Here is an 18,450-nt window from a genome sequence, read left to right on the forward strand (position 1 = left end):
CACGAAACGTGGGTAGAATTTTTATGCGTGATAACATATGTAAGGGGCAGATCAGTCAGAGCAAACCTGAACAAAGGTATAAATGCTGATGGTCATCCTGATGCATGTAATTGCTCTAGATCAAAAAACAGCTTTCTAGTAATATTGAGATTAGAAACCAAATTTCCCCACTTCTGAGAGCTCATTCTACTTTGTCAGCAGAATGAGAGAAGTTGTCATTCACACATTTTAGGCAAGTTATCTATCCCTTATAAATAAGAATATATATTTATATTTACAAAATATACTATATATTGTATATAGAGACAATGTATAGAAAATATAAAATGGGAGCAAGATGGTTTTCTAAGGACAAGATAATAGTGTAAATAAAATATAATGGAAAAATGTGATTTTTACGTTGCTATTTTAAAAATTAAATAAATATCCAGAGGATATATCTCCAAACTCTGTTATCTATTCAACTGACATGGGCAAACTCATGGTTATTAGTTCAATTTAGGGATATAAATTCTTCATGAAACTGTCAACTATATTCAAGATACTCATTATCACTATAAAAACATATTTATAAGGTACTTAAGGTACATAATTGAAAGTAGCAATTTGTCTAAGGGTTAAATGTAAATACCTTAACCAAATTATGATTTCAGGCAGTAGCAAGTAAACAGTTTTCCTTAACCTGGCAAAATCAAAAACAAAGATTTAGACACTTATACAAACTCACTCTCTCTCTCTCTCTCTCTCTCTCTCTCTCTCTCTCTTTCACTGAAAAGCTAAGTTTTAGCCTCCAGGGCAAGTCTGGTGTTAATGTACTTTATATCCTTCTAACTGAGAACTAGCTGGGGCCCACATGCCTTAAGTAAACCATCTCTTTTCAGCCAAAATTGAGCATAACATTCATTCAATTTCATGGTGTTTCAACGTGTACCTTTTAGAAATGATGAAGTAAGGGAAACTAACCCCAAATCAACTATTGAAGCCCATTAAAGTGGGCTTATTTGCATACTTTGGCTTTATATGGATAACATGCTCCAGAGAGCTGTATGAACTTTTGGGCTGAAGGAGATACTGGGCTGTGCCTAATGTTTTCTTGTACAGACCATTCAGAACTCACATGATAGCTAAAGTGTTGTTGATGAGTCTGTCATAGATCAGCACTTCTTGGTTATTTGAGCAGACAAAGAGGTTCAGAAGTATTGAATCTGGAAATGTTAAGGAGTTCAAGGCAATACAAGTGTGCCACTTAGAAAACTGCATCTATGTAGGTTTGGGTTATTGATGTTTAATTAGTGCTCTTGAGATTTCACTCCTCCACCACATGATCCACTTTTCTGATATAAAAGTAGGAGACTTTATAAAATAAATATTGATGGTTTATTCAGTGTAGGATTTCAGCTTGTGAGGGCTAACAGAGAGCCAAACAACCCAGAAGTAGTGGGTTTTGGCTCAGAAGAACAGGGGAAAAAGGTCTGTTGTGTGATTGACAGGTGAGATTCTGAGGGAAAAAAAAGTCACTCCAACTCCCGCGCAGATAATAATGTACTTCTGAATATTCAAGCACATCCTGTTATTTTAAAGTTTAAATATAAACTGAGTAAAAGAATCACAAAACTAACCTTAAAAATACAACTCAAACCAAGGTAACCAGATAGGATTTTTAACACTAAAATTACAGTTCAACACTATCAAAAGTTATATTTCATATGTGAAAAATTTCAAAGCTGTGTGTTGTATAGTCCAAGGTCTGAAATCTTTGACAAGAGCAAGTTCTGAGTACCAGGATTAAGTGTATTGTTCCTCAATTTATGCATATTTGAGTATAGAACGCTTCACATTTGCGAATTTCTATAACCTGATGAATGAAAGTTAAAGAGAATGTGTTATTTAATGTTTACCAATATAAAAAGTGATATTTTAGGAAGCTCATCTTATTGGACAACTTAATTTTAATGTTATACATATATGAATAAGTGACATATTTACTTGGTTCAAATGTAAAATGACTGTACTTTTGTCCATGCTTGGACCCTATTTTTACATTACTAATTTTCTGAAAAATCCAAATATTCAAAATGATTTGTTAGAAATATGTAAGAGGGGCACCTGGGTGCCTTAGTCGGTTAAGTGTCTGACTTCGGCTCAGGTCATGATCTCACAGTTCATGGGTTCGAGCCCTGCGTTGGGCTCTGTGCTGAGAGCTCAGAGCCTAGAGCCTGCTTTGGGTTCTGTGTCTCCCTCTCTCTCTGACCCTCCCCCACTCACACTCTGTCCCTGTCTCTCAAAAATGAATAAACATTCAAAAATATTTTTTTTTAAATGAAATATGTGGGGCGCCTGGGTGGCGCAGTCGGTTAAGCGTCCGACTTCAGCCAGGTCACGATCTCGCGGTCCGTGAGTTCGAGCCCCGCGTCAGGCTCTGGGCTGATGGCTCGGAGCCTGGAGCCTGTTTCCGATTCTGTGTCTCCCTCTCTCTCTGCCCCTCACCCGTTCATGCTCTGTTTCTCTCTGTCCCAAAAATAAATAAAAAACGTTGAAAAAAATTAAAAAAAAAATAAAATGAAATATGTGAGAAAAAACACTGATCTGTAAAAATAAGTTACAAATAGAAAATGTTTAAATTTACTCTGTAATTTCAATACCCATTCAAGATTGAATACTGATTTTTTTTCTTAAATAACAAACATTTATATAGCACTTACTATCTATACACCTTGTAAGATAATAGAAAATACATAATTGGTCCATGCCCCCAGTTCCTGGCAGAGTTCCAAAACCCTTGAAGTAACCTAATTGAGAAGAGCTACAAGCATCTTTTGTTCTAATATTTGGTCTTTGATCCTGGTTCCTGACACCACCCTTCTGAATCCCTAGGAATATCCTGGGGAATATCCCTTTTATTCTAATGAGGCTACTCTAGATGGGCTCCAAGATGGGAGACAGTCATAAGACAGACCAAGCCATATTTAGAAGCTTGGATTTTCAGCCCTACACCTCATTCTCCAGAGAGGTAAGAGGGGCTAGAAAGTGGGGTTAATATGCATACATAATGCATACATAATGCATACATTACGGATACATAGTGAAGTGTCCATCCCCAAAGCACGTGTTTGGAGAGCTTCCGTGTTGCTGAACACATGGAGAAGGGGGGACAGTGGACTATCCAGAGGGCCACATCCTTTCCTTTTCCCTTGTCCTATGCATCTCTTCTATCTGGCTCTTCCTAAATTATATCCTATCATAATAAAATAGTAATATAGTAAATAAAATGCTTCTCTGAGTTCTGTGAGCCATTCTAGCCAACTGTTGAACCCGACAAGGGAGTCATGGGACCCCCAAGTCATAGCCAGTAGGTCAGAAGTACAGGTAACAACCTGGAACTTGCAATTGACATTTCAAATGGGGAAGGCAGTCTTGCGGAACTGAGGCCATAATTTGTGGGATCTGATACTAACTTCAGCTAACTTCTGATGGTGTCAGAACTGAATTCTAAGATTCCCTGGTCATGTCACAGGGTACTGCTTGTGTTTCTCCCAACACAAATTTGGTGGCCAAAAGTGTCAGAAGTGCTATATGTGAGTAATAAGGAAAAAACATACAGAAGTGATTTTTTTCCTACTGAGCACTTTTGCATACATTTTAGTAACATTAATTCATTATTCGCCATAAGACACCTACAATGTATTATCTCCATTTCACAAATGAGGAAATTAGACTAAGGTTAAGTAATTTATCCAAGGTGACATAGCTAGTAAAGGCAAGGTCCAAGCTCTTAAACTACACTCCACATGACCTCTTCTTCTCATGGAGCCACTCAAGAGGAGACTGTGTGGGATTAGAAGCTAAGCAAAGAGGAAATGCTATCAAATTTGAATCACTAATAATATGTAACAACTGTTGTCATTCTTTAATTTGTCTGATATGGAGAGAATCATTGAACATATTTGACATCCAGTTGAAATTTGCATTTCTGATGGAATTTTCACTGTGATAGAATTATGATTTACAACTATCTCAGTTATTTTTCAGGAAAGAGGGGCATCTTTGTCAAATATTTACTTCTAAGACAGTTTTTCCATTTTATTGAAAATGAAGGCATGTATCTCCTCCTATGACATGGTAACATTGTTACAGATTTTGGAGAGGCAAATCAAAGTTGTTTAGTTGTTAAATCAGAAAGAAACTTCCAAGTATTGTATTCATTTGACAAATATTTAGAAAATGGAGTCTATTTTTCAAAATACATATTATTTATTGTCTCAGTTGCAGTATTTGTACCAGTATCTCACTTTGGCAGAACATTATCAAGAGAACATGTATTTGCATTTTACTTGTCATCAAACTCCTCATCACTTCAAGGTAAATATCTGCTCAGAGTGGATACATCCAAACCCTACCCGGCATTTCATAAGGGCTGTGCACATGTTTGTGATATAGTAATGGATTCCTAAACATAGGTAGGCCTGAATGTAAAAACAAAATGAAAGCCAAAAACCTGTGTATTGCTACAAATTTAATCGATGCCACTTTTTTTGTTTTTAATCAAGAGGCCTAAATACATTTTTAAAATTAAGAAAAAATTTGTTTAAGGACTACATAAAATGAGTCAACATGATTGTTCAAGTAAATATTATTTTTTGGTATTTTACTTAATCTGTGTATATTTTTATGAAATATAATTTAGTATGGACATTTTACTATAGTTTTCTTTACCAATTTAAAATAATTTAAAAACTATAAAAGCAACACAAATTGTTCCCATAATTTATGGGAGATCCTGAATGACCCTTTTAGAAGCAGACCCAGGCAAATATTGTCTAAAAGAAAACTAAATGATCCCTGCTAATTCTAAAGGCTATAATTTTCCAACAAAGACCCAGTGGGCATCCTAAATGCACATTACATGTCTAAATATTTTCCAGAAACAATGCTATAGTGTGTCAGAGGTTCCTATGAAGTCTAGTTGATTAAAAGTTTGAAAACCAGCCCTAATTTGTTTGGAAACAATGAAAAGTTTAATTGTGTTCATTTAATCAAGGATACAAGAGTGCCACCTAGTGCTCAAGTTTCATGAACTGCAGACACATGGCCCTTAGAAACCAGTATATGATGGAGCAGGCACATACTACTCATACAAAGCAGATAAAGTAACAGAAAATGTGGTAATTTCTCATTTTACATGATTTTCTTATAGAGAATAATCTGCTATTTATTTGGGTGCCACAACTTAGGTTTTTTTAATATTAGATTTTTATATCCCTGGTGTATTCCTATAGGTTTTTCCTGAGATTTTATATATCATAATAAAACAGCATGAACATTTGGTGAAGTCTTAGTAAACTGCAGGTAAAATTCTAATAACAGGAAGAGGGAACTTATATAGTGACTAACAATAATAATGGCAATTATATTTTAGGAGATTGCTATATGTTAATGTGCTTTGTTCTTTACTTTTATTATCTCTGATACTCAGGAATTCTATGAGTGAGGTATTATAACAATTTTACAGATGTAATTAAAGCTCAAAGAGTTATGTTTGAAACATTGCATTGCTCGTAAGTGTGGGAGACCATATGTTAAGTGTGATCTTCATGAGAGGACACCATGCTAGATTATATGCTATCTAATTCCGTAGTACTTCAATGATGACACTTATCAAACCAAAGCCTAAAAATGCCCACTGATTAAAGTTAACAACATATGCCATTTGTCCATTTGTGATCTTATAACTGAAACTACCTCAAATATCTATGCCACAATTGTAGTTAGAACAGAAACTAATAGAAAAAAAAGATTATCTAGAAATATGTTTTGCTCACAAAAGAGCTTTTATATATATTTTTATTTCATTAAGTAATAAAAGAAGTATTAGTATCTCACTCTTGATAAGAGTTTATCAACTATTAACTCTGGCACTACTGACATATTGGGCCAGATATTCTTTTATGTCAGGGGCTGTACTTCATATTTTTGTAAAGACAATAATGTCCCCAACCACCTTTGCCAAGTATCAGAATGATGAAATTTTTGTGGTGATCCTTGAGGAAGGCTCTCTGCTAATAGTTCCTACCTCCTTAATTTTATATATACTCATTCCAAAATAAAGTTGAAAATATTAGACTCTGAGTCTAGTGGAGCAGAACAGCTGTGCATAAGATCAGGTCTTTATTCTGTTGTGCTTAATATCTAATGAAAGTGAAATATTACTTTGAGTCAAAGTTTAAGAATTACCTCATAGAGAAAGTTAGTTTCAAAATTATATCTGGTAGATATAGGCTCTGGTAGGACCTTCTTCTGCAAACATCTGATCCCAAGACTTTTCTATTTGTAAAAATCTTTCATGTATATGATGAAAGCAGTACAGATTGCCCATAATTTTGTGGTTTATCTGAATTTATGTTGTTTTTTTAGAAAACTGATATCTAATTTAGGTGGAAATTTTTACTGAACCAACAAAAAATAAACAAGTAGTTCCATATCACCTCAATATAAACCAATTATCTCTTCTCTCTCTGTCTCTCTCTCTGTCTCTCTCTCTGTCTCTCTCTCTGTATGTGTGTGTGTGTGTGTGTGTATCTCTCTGTATGTATGTGTGTGTGTGTGTGTGTGTGTGTGTGTATGTATATTATACATATGTCTTATACATATATAAGACACCTGGAGAGCTAGGTGTTTGCAAGAAGTTAGAAGTAGAACAGAAAGATTGAAGGATGAGGAAAGATCATCTAGATGGTAAAAAAAGAAAAAGGAAGCAATATGGCATAGTGAGAGGGACTTGACAGACATTTCAATGATTATTTTAGTATAATTTTTTAATGAATTTCAAGACTATGGGTAAGGCTTCATAAATATCTTTTGTAAAATATAAAAAGATGAATAAACTGTCAGAGTCTCATTTTATTCTTCCTATCACTCAAGAAACTTGTATTAAGTGAATTAATGAGGTTAGAAGTACATTATTTGTAAAGATCAAATAAGATGTGTATTACAGAAATCCTCTCAAATTCCCATTAAAATACCCATAAATTTATAAAACAACAATTCTTAATAGCACTGTGAGAAAACATTAAATCATAGCCTGAGCAAAAGTTCAACTAAATACCTAGTGACTTCATGTTTTCTAAATTATTTTAACAATACCTACTAAACATAGTGTTCAATATTTCTATTTGAAGATTTCTTTACCAGCATAATTTTTTTGGTCTTTGTATTTGACCTTGTCTTGGTAATGTCAATAATAATTCCAGAATTCAAGAAGTATTTCTTTTCTTTTTTTTTTTTTTTTTTTGAGAGAGAGAGTGTGTGGCATGGGGGGTGGCAGAGGGAGAGGAACAGAGATCATCTTAAGCAGGGTCCACCCAGCTACAAGGGTCAGCTCTATCTCATGATCTGAGATCATGACTTGAGCAGAAATCAAGAGTCAGACACTCTACCAACTATACTCTTTTAGTAGCTATAAATTATCATCTTTTGATTTTCTTTTAGTAAGCTCATAGTTCTTTTACATTTACATCTTCAAGATTTATATCTGTAACTTTTCCTCATCTTTGTGACTAACAAAGTAAGTAAACAGAAAGGAAATGAAAAGCATTGTATGGAGAATTAGTTTAGTGGGCATATGTAATTTTTCCTGCAAACAGCTGACTCGGTGCTAAGCTATTGAAGATAGATTACCTGTTGTGATATGTTACAGAGTCCTAGAAAGCTTGTATAAATTGAAATTCATTACATTTAACACAATTTCCTCAAGTAATACAAGAAACTTCATGATGAAACAACCAAAGCAACAAAAAGGCTTGCATAAATGAAGTTAACTTATATATAGGTAACAAACTATATGACATTTATTTTTAGTTGAATTTTTGAGAAAAAAATCATATTCAATCATGTCAAAACATGTATTCTGCGTACTAAATATTAAAGTAATAGAATCGGTATAGATAAACTTTATAAAAGCTTTTAAATGCACAAGTATGAACCAAATATCAAAAGGAAAGCAGTGGAGTATTCTTTTAAAAAATGAAGTTACTTCTGTCAAGTAAAAATTCACCTTATTTCAACTGCTTTGTATGTTCATGTTCTGGCATATTGGGTTTTCTTCAAGAGAAGCACTAATTTACTTTGTAGTGTGAAGAAACTTTCTATTAGTATTTACAAGCTCAATGCTGCCTTGTCTTATGAAACATGTTATTAACTGTTAATCCACACAACACCCCTTGTTAAATACCTCATTATTATTATCTTCACTTTCCAGCTGAAGAAACACACCAGGAGAGGTCACAGCGTGAGTCAAGGCCAGGATTAGCAATGAAAAGCACCCAGTTGTTGGTGCTTTCCTTGGTCTACCCGGCCACGCTAAATAGGTGAGATGGCTTGCCTGGATAGCCACAAAGAATGGGAGCTGACCCAGAGCTTGTGTAACCAAATTCCTAATAAAGACAGCCTGTGTAGTCCTTGCCTTTGGACTTCATACAAGTTACCCTAAATTTGAATTGGTGGGGCCCTCACTCATATTCTTGACCTAGATCCTGAACGTTGCCCTTACTATTCCTCACCTCATGTCACCATCACTACTGAAACCCTAGGAGTTTACCTGTGGTTTGCTCTACTCTGAACCTATTTCTAAGGAGAGAAAGGTAAATAGTGCTGAGGGCATTTTACAACCTAGGGTGATATTTCTGGAGGGACTGGAATCTGTATTAATTATCTTAAAAAAATGAGACCAAATTTATAAACTTTGTGGGCTTTTTTTTATCTAAATGTTTGAGAAAAAAATAAATGCACATGTAAAAAAACTGAAATTCTAGACAGTGGCTACAGTATAAGTAATAGATATCGTATATTTTATGAAATATTGATAGACAATGAAGACATGAATTTTCTAAATTATTCAACTTCCAATTGTTAAGAAATCTTTCACGATAGCAAGCACTTTAACCTTAAAAAGAAGTATGATTAAGAAAATAGAAAAGAACTTTTAAAACTATCTAATAGCAATTAAAAATACTGGGCTTTGTTGGAACTATGTAGCTTTTACAATTTTTGAAATGTGGAGGACATGGGTTACCAATAATGTTTATAAAAAACATATTCTTATTTTAATTAATCTAATATCTCATTGGGAAACAAAGCCATTTGATTAAAGAGGTGTATAAAGGTTTACTTATTGGTAAAATATCCTAATAATATTGTATAATAGTTAATATATTTGATGTAACTGATGAAATTTATAAAAGTGTTTTGCTTTGTATAATGAAATAGGGTCCTAAGTTATTTTTTTCTTTCTTTTAAATGAAATGAAAAAACATTCCCTAGGGTGGGGGAAATAATAAAAGTATATCAAAGCTGACAGGAAAAATTCAGATTATCCCATTATCTACCCAAGCAATTGAATATATTTTTTAAAGTTTTCGTATTAAAAAATCACATTTCAAAATCTGGCCCAGATGGCTTCATTATTGAATTCTTCCACATATTTAGGAATAAATAATTCTAAATACTTTCACAAAAGAGAAAAACAAGGACCCACAGCTCACATTATGGGGTCAGCACAGACTTCACTCTGAAATTTTAAATTTTAAATTGGCATTAAGAGAAAGGAAAATTACAGATAAATTTCTTTGGAAAATATAGTTGAAAATTTCTAAAAGAAATGTGAGCAAATCAAACCATAAAACAGATAATGTAACAACATTCGGTAGGGTTTATTTTAGGTCTGTAAGAGAAGTTTAACATTCAAAATGCAATCAATCTAATTCATCACATTGACAGAATAAAAGGGGAAAATGGCATAATTATATCAATAGATACAGGAAAAACTTTTGATAAAAGTCAATATTCTTTCATGATAAAAACTTTTAACAAACTAAAAATGGAGGAAAATCTTAATCTGGTAAAGGGTATCTACAAATGTCTACACCATACATTATATTTAATAAAGACATCTCAAAAATTTCCCATCAAGACTGGGAATGAGATAAGAAAGTCTGATATCATCACTTTTATTCAACTTTGCACTGGATGCCCCAGCCTGTGCAATAATATTATCAAAATAAATAAATATTATAAAGTTTGGAAAAGAATAAATGGATTTTGTTTATAAATGGCATCACTGTGCACACAAAATATCCAAAGCATTCATAAAGTGTTAGAATCAGTAAGTAAATTTAGCATGACTGCTGGATATAAGCAATTAGAAAATAAAAATTTTTAAAGAGCATTAATTTAGCATCAAGCACATAAAATTTTGATATATTTACCTAATAAAAATTTTGCAAAGTCTTTGCACATAAAATTTAAAAATATTACTTACGAAAATTGAAGAAGAGGTAAATAAATGAAAAAATTTACTAAAGATTGTAAATGTATCAATTATTTCCCAACTTCAATTCAATTCAATTGAATACCAATTAAAATCAAAACTTTATTTTTATTGACATTGATTAGTTTATTTTAAAATTCTAATGAAAATGCAGAAAGGTCAAGATGAGGCAAGGCAATCTTGAATGAAAATAAAGTCAAAGTATTTAAATTACCATATATCAATACTTACCAAGAAATCACAGTAAGATTTTATGATATTGACACAAGAATAGAAAAACTGACCAATGGCATATAATAAAGACTCCAGAAACAGAGTCATATAAGCAACCACAGATATTATAAAAGTGACATTGCATTGCAGTGGGGGGAAAATTTAGGTTAATAAATTTTAATCTGTATGTCCTGAATACAACCAAAATTTATTCCATATTAAGTGTAGATCTAAATAATGTGAATTACAAAACAATAAAGGTTGTAGGAGGTAATATATGTGAATACTTTCATAGCCAAAGTAGTAATTTAAAGTCCTTAAAGAGGAAACAAAATGTACTAGCCAAAGAGAACACTAATAATTTGTGCCTCATGGAAATTAAGATTTCATATTTATCAAAATATTCCATGAAGAGTTTACAAGGCAGAATGAAAAGTTATAGTATATGTAATATATATAATATATATTCTATATATAATTTATAGAAAATGTATATATTATGTATATAGATAATATGCATGGTGTATATGAAAAATAAACATAATACATGTTACATATATACTATATAATGTATAGGAAAAATAAACAGGCTATATAAAAAATCTTCTACAACTCAAGAAATATAGATAGATGACCCCATAGAAAAAAGCAGACAAAACACTTGGACAGGCACTTCACAAAGAGACTATCCAAATGGCTAATAAACATATGTAAATGTGATCAATATCAATAGCCATCAGGTACATACAAGTTAAAACCACAGTGTAACAAATATGTATAAGATCTACACAAGGAAACTATAAATTTCTGATGAATGAAATCAAGTAAGAACTAAGTAAATGGAGAGGTATTCCATGTTCATGAATAGGAAGACTCAGTATGGTCAACATACCAGTTCTTCCCAACTTGATCTATAGGTTCAATACAATCTCAAACAAAATCTCAGGAAGTTATTTTGTGGATATTGACAAACTGATTCTAAAGTTTAGATGGAGAAGCAAATGAGCCAGAATAGCCAATATAATATTGAGGAAGAACTGTAAAACTACAATAATCAGGACAATGCGATATTGGTAAAAGAACAGAGAAATAGATCAATGGAACCAGATAGCAAAATCAGAAATAGCCACTGCAAATATAGTCAATTGATTTTTACAAAAGAGAAAATGCAATAAAGTAGATCAATGATACTCTTTTCACCAGAGGTTACTGGAACAATTGAACATCCACATATTGATGAATAATAAATCTAGATTCACCAAAAAAATGAACCTAGATAATCTAGACAGGCATTATGCTCTTCACAAAAATTAATTCAAACTGGATCATAAAATTAAAAACTATAAAATTCCTAGAGGATAACATAGGACAAAACCTGCATGGTGACCTTGGATGTGATGATTACTTTTTAGATACAACAGAATCCACAATCCACAAAAGAAATAATTGATAAGTCGGACTTCATCAAAATTACAACTTTTGTGAAAAGCCACATCAAGAGAATAAGAATACAAGCCACAGACTGGGAGAAAATATTTGCAAAGACACATCTGATACATCTGGGCTGTTATCCATAATATACAAAGTACTCTTAAAACCCAAAAGTAAGAAAATGAACCATTCATTTAAAAATTGGGCCAAAGACCTAAACAGACACTTCTCCAAAGAAGATATGCAGATAGTAAGTAAACATATAAAAAGATGTTCTACATAATAGATCACCAAAAAGTGCAAATTAAAATTACAGTGAGATACCATTAGAGACACCTATTAGAACGGACAATGGACAAAATTTGGAACACTGACAACACCAGCTGTTGGCAAGACTGTGGAGCAATGGGAATTTTTATTCATTGCTGGTGAAAATGCAGAATGGTACGGACACTTTAGAAGACAGTTTGGTGGCTTCACACAAACTAACATATTCTCACTAGATGATCCAGCAATCACTCTCCTTGGTTATTACCCAAAGGAGTTGAGAACTTACGTCCACACAAAAAAATCTGTCCACACACATGTTTTGTCAGCTTTATCCATAATGGCCAAAATTTGAAAGCAACCAATATGTCCTCTGTAGGTGAATGAATTCATAAACTGGAACACAACAGAAAATTATAGAATTCTACATTACAAATAATAGAATATTATTCAGTTCTAATAAGAAATGATCTATCAAGCCATGAACAGATATGCAGGAAACTTAAATGAATAATAAGTGAAAAAAGCCAATGTGAAAAGATTACATTCTCTATTATTCCAACTATATGATACTCTGGAAAAGAAAAAAATGTGGAAAGAGTAAAAAGATAATTGGGTCATTGTGGGCAGGATTAGTATAAATAGAACACACAGGACTTTTAGGGCAATGAAAATACCCTGCATCATATTATAATGATGGATACATGTCTTTACACATTTGTCCAAACCCACAGAATGTACAACAGGAAGAGGAAACTTTAATGTAAACTATGACCTTTGGGTGATTATGATGTGTTGCTGCAAGTTGTCAATAATAATAAATGTACCGCTGGTGAAAAATGTTGATAACAGGGGAGGCCATGCATGTGTGGGGATAGGAGGTACGTGGGAAATCTCTGTACTTTCCTCTTGGTTTGCTGTGAACTAAAACTGCTCTAAATAAATTAATGTCTCTTTAAAAAATTACATAACACACACACACACACACACACACACACACACACAACATTACTATACATCTACCAGAAACTTTGGAGGCAAGTACTGCCAGTGAGAGTATGAATAAGTATAATCTCTTTGTAAAGCTGTCTAGCAGTATATCTCCTAAATCAAAACATAACAATATCTTATGACACAACAAATACACTATTAAATATAGAAAATTTGAATATATATGCACTGAAAGACATGTCAAAAAATTAATAATATCATTATCTTATATAGTGAAATACTGGAAACAACCCAAGTATCCATGAATAGAAGAACATACATAATTTTAGAATATTGATATTCTAAATGGAATATTACACAACGACCATGAGTAATCTAATTCTACAAACAACCATATGGATAGTCTCACAGACATAACACTGAGTGAAAGAAACCAGACACATACACAAAAACACTATATAATTACATTTATATAAATGTCTCCAACAGGCAAAACCAATCTGTGTGATGGAAGTCAAAATAGCTGTTCTCTTTGGGGAGGTGGGAGGAGCATGGTGGCTAGGAGAGTACAAGGGAAGCTTTTAGAAATATTATCTTGATCTGGGTGATTGCTACAAAGGAGTGAGTAATATATAAAAATAATTGAGAAGTACACTTAAGATCGTACATATATATATTTGTTATACATTACACATTCATAGAAAATTTACATAAAAAGCAGAGATCACTTCAAAGACAAACGGCATAAATTTTTTTTTCATAATTATATAACAATGACTAAATTCAAGTAACAAATCCAACCCAATCTAAACAGATCAAGGTGAGGCTAAGAGGAAAAAACATTGCTTAATCTTACAATCAAAATTCAACAATTTCTATTACTTGCCAATAGATATTTTCTCATTAAGCAGCCATTGTTCGTAGATGTCAATTGTTTTCAGATGAGACAAAAATTTTCTTCCATAGGTATATTTTACCTTTTTTTAAATCCAAGCACCATTGCACAAATTCTCGAGTCATAAAGGAGATCAATTCAGCCAACGTACCACCACTATTAAAAAATAAAGCCAAAGTACACATTTCTCTTGCCATAAACCAAATTCAAAATGTTCAGGTTATCTGTAGTGAAGCCTGTGTGTGTTTTATTTCCTTCTTGATTCAAAACACCAGAGAGTTCCTTCATGCCAGCTGGTTACAGCAGAAGCCAAACACAGAAATGAAACAGCAAATTATAAAGCCACCAGTGCTGCCTCCCTCTTAAACACCCTGCCCTGTTATCAAATGTCATATTGTTCCTCATTCCAGCATCCTCCCTTTGAATTGGTGACTAGCATTTATGTTTTAAGCACTCTATCCCATAATATAATAAAATAAACCAAGTTTTCTAAATCTACTCCCTAGATGCAGAAACAGATATTCTTTAGCTTTGCACACTATTACTCATGTCCTGAGCTAACTTTATTATGGTTACTCTGATTATTAATACTTTCCTGGCCAATCAGTGTCTTTGAGGCCTCTGCACATTTAGCCACAGCCATTCTATTTCAGTCCCTTATCCACCCCATTAGCAAATTTAGGGTAAATAAAAGACAAGCAGACCAGGTCCTATGGGGCATTATCACTCTTCATGCTGCTCTGAGAGCCCTGGGACTCAGGTTGTAGACCCCATGATGGCTTCATTATCATGCGTTAAAGAGGTTATATGTATTCCTAAAGTGAAGCACATTAATTCATATTGTGAGTTGAAATTAGGGCATAAGAAATTTCCCTTTTATTCTGGTTTAGTATTTCATATTGTTGAGGCATAATGTATAGCAGGACCTGCTCTTATCCACACACTGTCTGTGTCTATCAAAAATGATTCAATAAATACAATCCCATATTGTAGCAGCATCTGAAACAACTGCATAATCTTAGCACTGAACAAGATAAATCAAATTACAAAAGAAATTTATAGATGAAGACACGAAGTCTAAGAAAGATCCATGACTCGTTCAGCATCACACCACTACTCACTTGGTATTAGGTAATCTGCTTCTATTTTATTAGTAGGTAATAGAGGTAAACAGAGAAACAAATGGAGCAATTTTCTAGCCTCTAGGAAACTGTGTAGTAGAACATTCTCAAAAATGTTTTACTGATGGGGGATGCATAGTAACAATTTTTGAGACAACTGACTTAGGCTACACTGCTTTGCCAGCACCATATTTAGTAGAAAATATTTCATTTGTGTGCATATGTGTATATGTATTATATGTATTATGTATGTATGTATGTATTATATATATTATATATGTATTATATGTATGTATTATTATGTGTGTGTTTTATGTATTATATGTATTATATGTATTATATGCATTATATGCATATGTATTATATGCATTATGCATTATATGCATTATATGTATTATATGCATTATGTATTATATGCATATGTGTATTATATGTATTATATGCATATGTATTACATGCATTACATGCATTATATGTAATATATGCATTATATATATACATATTATATGTATTATATGTATGTATGTATATGTTTTATATGTATTATATATGTATATATTATTATATATATGTACATATACATGTACATGATACAAGTATACATACACGCTATATGTGTGTCATGCATGTGCACATATTACCACTTTTTGAGAACTGAAAACTCAAAATCCTCAAAAACTTAAGAGAGCATGCCATTGTAGACTACAACTTTTCAAGCCAAGACTCAAGGACTTTTGGAGATCTCAGGAGTTCAAAAGGTTTGTGAGAGAGCTGATATTTGTGAGGTATTTTGTATAGGCATACATGTGTACATTTCTGTATGTCTGGAATATAATGAGTTCATAGTCTTTCTTTCTTTCTTTCTTTCTTTCTTTCTTTCTTTCTTTCTTTCTTTCTTTCTTTCTTTCTTTCTTTTTTTGAGAGAGACAGAGATCATGCACACGAGCAAGCAGGGGAGGGGCAGAGGGGGAGAGAGACTCTTAAGCAGGCTCTACACCCAGCACAGAGTCCAACGCACAGCTCAATTTCATGATTGTGAGATCATGACCTGCCTGATCCGAAATCAAGAGTTAGATGCTTAACCAACTGAGCCACCTAGGTGCCCCACTTTTACTAGATTTTGAGCATCAGTGTTTTATAACCAATTTTGTATTATTTTCTCAGGTTCACTCAGCCAAAAGAGATTCTTTCCCTTTTTTTTTTTAGCCAAAATATGAAGCTCTTGAATAGAATAATCTATATTTTGTACTCTTCAATGTTAACGTTTTCACATCTAAAATCTGGAGAGTGTGAGTTAGGTCAAGCCCTAATCTAGTTTGATTTTCAAAACATGAATTCTTCAAACTTAACTGATCATTTTTCCTGAGTCCAGTAGAATTCTTTTGAAAGAGGTAGCATATCTAAAGTTGCACACTGTCCTTCTGGATCTCAAAATAAGTCATGCAACCACTGCCAAATGGTATATTTCAATAACTGCATCACATTGGCACTATTATATAAATTCCTATAAGGAACAGACTGATGGATGCCAAATGCCAGGGGAAATTGGTTTCTTCTATGGTGGAAGCAAGGAGGACTGTGTTTGGAACCCAGGAGATCTTCTGAGGTTCTTTTTACAATTCCCATGCCAACAGTAAAGATTAATGGAAAACTACTGGAACCAGAAAAGGCAGAGTAATTAAGGATTCAGATCTTTCAGGAAGGAAGATTTGGATCTACATAGCCAGTTACAAGAAACTATAATCCTATCTTACATCCTTTGAGGTCCCACGAGAAAGGTAAGAGTTTTAAATGTTACCAAACTGGGATGGGTATCGGCAAAACTATTTCTCGCTTCCTTACAGAGATAAAGTCAATTGTTTGGCAAAGCATCCAAAGAGCCTGGCTACTGTCCTTCCTGGGGCATGTGATTGAGAGATTAGAATTTGGAACTCAACTAAATGAAAAAGTATCCATACAATACAAGCACATGAGAGTTTTGTATAAGGAATACATACTTGTTTTTGTGGGACTTTTTTTTTTAACTGTTGGTGATGACAAAACTGTGAAGCAGTAGAAAATGGATGGACTGGGCTACGGAGAAGAGGAGGAACCACTGCATACAACATTAGGAAAGAGAGTGTATACAGGAATTGCTCATCACTGGAAAGAAGCTGTTTTTGCCACATGTGGACACCAAGTAGACATTTGGGATGAACAAAGAACCAATCCTATATGTTCGATGATCTAGGGATTTGACAGTAGTGTTAAACTTAATCCAACTGACACATTTCTCTTGGGCAGTTGTGCTTCTGACAGGAATATAGTACTATATGATATGAGGCAAGACACTCCTCTGAAAAATGTCATCTTAGGTATGGGAACAAATACAATTTGTTGGAACCCTATGGAAGCTTTCATTTTTACTGCAGCAAATGAAGATTACAACTTCTATGCATTTCAGAAGCATCCACTATACACTCTTGTAATGGTACGTGTGGATCTGTATCTGCAGTGCTTAATGTACATTATTCTCCCACTGGGAAAGAGTTGGTGTCTGCTAGTTTTGATGAATCGATTTGAATCTTTCCTATTGGCAAAAAAAGAAATGGGTTAGTCTATCATGCAAAGAGAATGCAACATGTTCTCTGTATAAAATAGACTTCTAACAGCAAATGTATTACGTGTGGATCTGATGAAATGGACATTTGTCTGTGGAAGGCTAATGCTTCTGAAAAACTGGATGTGCTTACTTCACGAGAAGAAGTAGCCAAAGGGTATAGCCAGAAGTTGAAGGAGAAACCTCAACACCATCCTCATATAAAACACATTGCTCATCACCGATATCTACCAAAATCTATCTACACCCAGATTCAAGAACAGCACACCATTAAAGAAGCTGGTCAACAAAAGGAAGGGAATCGTTTTAAACACAGCAAGCCTGGATCTGTACTGATTGTGTCAGACAAGAAGGAATACATAGTGACAGTTCTGAAATAATACCTGGTATTCCCACCAATCCTAATGTATAATTACTTGTTACATTTTTGTTTTAAAACTGTGCAAATGTACTGGCTCTAGAATAATCACAAACAGTTCAGTTCTATGTGTAGAGTTGCTACCCTGGAAAATTATCCTGTAAGGTGGCCTGATTGATAAAACTATCCAACATTTTATCTTTGATCAGCCTTCTTATTCGTTGAGGAATATGGTATTTGCCAACTTAACTTACTTTTACTTTTAGAACCTGCAGATATACCTTTGCGCTGATC

The 18,450-nt window shown here is 33.4% G+C and overlaps 1 pseudogene; it reads left to right on the forward strand.

The window, feature by feature from the left end:
* The first annotated feature begins 2,920 nt into the window (after nt 1-2,920).
* Nucleotides 2,921-18,178, forward strand: LOC115506043 (annotated as a pseudogene).
* Nucleotides 18,179-18,450: the final 272 nt, after the last annotated feature.

The sequence above is a fragment of the Lynx canadensis genome, chromosome F2 (assembly GCF_007474595.2).
Source record: "Lynx canadensis isolate LIC74 chromosome F2, mLynCan4.pri.v2, whole genome shotgun sequence".
NCBI classification, from domain to species: Eukaryota; Metazoa; Chordata; class Mammalia; order Carnivora; family Felidae; genus Lynx; species Lynx canadensis.